Source organism: Phragmites australis, chromosome 12 (assembly GCF_958298935.1).
Source record: "Phragmites australis chromosome 12, lpPhrAust1.1, whole genome shotgun sequence".
Classification (NCBI taxonomy): Eukaryota; Viridiplantae; Streptophyta; class Magnoliopsida; order Poales; family Poaceae; genus Phragmites; species Phragmites australis.
In genome coordinates, this window is record NC_084932.1 from 76,555 (window position 1) to 78,903 (window position 2,349).

The 2,349-nt window shown below is 42.7% G+C and overlaps 1 long non-coding RNA gene across 1 annotated transcript; it reads right to left on the reverse strand.

The window, feature by feature from the left end:
• Window positions 1-1,198: 1,198 nt before the first annotated feature.
• LOC133886899 (uncharacterized) lies at window positions 1,199-2,085 on the reverse strand. The gene is made up of 2 exons (XR_009903472.1): window positions 1,947-2,085; window positions 1,199-1,389 (listed from the first exon to the last, which is right to left on the reverse strand). It is a non-coding gene; the product is annotated as an uncharacterized LOC133886899 (long non-coding RNA).
• Between the last annotated feature and the right edge of the window lie 264 nt (window positions 2,086-2,349).

Consider the following 2,349-nt stretch of genomic DNA (forward strand, 5'->3'; position numbering starts at 1 on the left):
CACAATGGGGCCCATATCAACGGATCCGGGAGTAACGACACATTGCCTCGAATGACCCGATCCTATTAAGCAAGTTCAATTATGTGGATCTAGGGTCCATAAAATCAGTGATCCAACAAAAAAAAAAAGTCTTCTTTAGATGACACAAAACAAGTTTAGCGACCCGTCGTGCAGATAACGAGTACATCATTATATCCGATACTACTCACTAATAGATACCAAAATAGAATGGATGCATCAACCTTCCGAAGGATGCTCGTGGCAATCTCAATTTATTTTTGTTATGTGATAATAGCCTAATAGTCTGAAAGACTCGTTTAGATTTTAAACTTAATCATTTGTCTTCGGCACCAACTTTGTTCAATCACTTTTTCTTCATTAATATCACACATAAAATGACTTATAAGAGTGATGATGGTTGTAAGTTTTTTTTCTGGATTATTATGCCTCCGGACCGATGAAATGCTAAATATATATGGAAGAAAATTTCTGTCAAAAAATATCTTATACATGAGGCCTAATTTCGAATTTCGCACCGCGCCTCTAATTTCTCTCTGTGACACGTATACTATCGGCAGCACTGAGCGCTGAGGGCTCGCAAAGGAATTATAAAGAAACCATGAACATACTATTGTTGGGCCGCCTATAGCAATTAGCCAACCCATTACGCTAAGCTGTGGATGCTATCCGATCTGGACTCCACACGCACCCGCACCCGCACCCGCACCCGCATATCAGTGAAATCATCGTCCCTGTCGGCCGCACCCGTCTCATCCAGATCCAGCACCAGCAGGCAGCCGCCCCAGTTCCGCCGTCGTTACCGCCGCCGTAGCCTGGGTCGCCACCGCTCCATCAACCCCCGACCAGTGCCCGTGCTCGTGGTGGCGTCCCCAAGGTTACCGTGTGGATGCTGAAGCACAAGGCGAGATCTGGGCCAACGAGAGCTACAAGGCGACCGGGCTGCCGAAGAAGATCCCCGTGCTCGCGCTCATCCACCCCAAGAACCCCGATGTGATCTATTTCTTCCTGGAGAAGCGCCTCTTCGGCGTCAACGTGCGTACCCGCAAGGTTGTGCAGTGTCAGGTTGTAACACCCTACTTTACCACTAAGCCTAATTATATGAAAACAGAAAATTTTGACGGCATTTCCTCTATAGGACGGTATAACTGACCAATAGAGATCACAGGCAGACAGTATATGACATAACCGGCATATATATATAGAAACCTTCACGACGCTACCAGCGTCGTACCACGACATAAACCAAGCAAACGACAGACCACCAAAACCACCATTTATAACACCGGTTGAGCTATCAACATGGTGATGAGGTAGTGTGTGCAGCTACCAAGATCCATCCCCAAAATGCACGTCAACATCTAAACATACCTGTAAAGAAAGCACGGGTGAGATTCAAAAATCTCAGCAAGTGAAAGGTACTTTAACAAAAAGCTATTTAGCCACAGTTGAATGTGCTAATAATTCTAAATAGAAACTAGTAATGAAACAGACCGCCAACACTAGGAGAAACAATTATGACTAAGCAAGTCCAACGATAACATTAAAAATTTTAACATTCGGTTGGTATAAGCCTTCAGAGCCGCATATATATCTATATACAAGCTAACCAAAGGAAATAAGATTTGATGCGAATGATTCATTGAATTTCATAAAAAGACATAACCATGCACATGATATGCTCTCCTCACCCTTACCCCTCCTCGGGTAACGTAAGGGTGTGCACCGTACCCCTCCTCGGGTGACATACGGTACTGTACCGGTACGGTCGCGGCCAGAAGACGACGACAAACTTCCAATGCATGAGATGTATATGTATGACGTGCTTCAAGCATAACCAACATAACTTCCGGAATATGCTTGAGACTTCAAAAAAAACATTGCATACAACACTAATGAACAACTGCAGAATGGCATATCATGCCCACTGCACTTCATAAATCAATCATCGAGTAAACTTCTGGAAACGTAAACAACATAGTACCCAGCTCAGAATCAGTCATTCAGATTAGATGAATGCACTGTAATTAAAGAATATAGGCAACCCAATATTAAGTTAAAGCATAGTCATACAATACATTCACTTGCCTTTACCGACGATGAAGAAAATTCGATCAAGAACGTCCGAAAATAGTACCACCTGTACAGGCATACTATTAGAACTAAAACACATTTAAAACACATAAAATATGAAGCGTCAATTCTACGTCTGAAAACGTCACGTATACGTCTACATTCCGAAAAACTGAACAGACAATTGTATCACATGAAATGATACACTATTTTCAATTCAGAGTCGAACTAAAATCTCACTAATTAGACTTCGCTCTG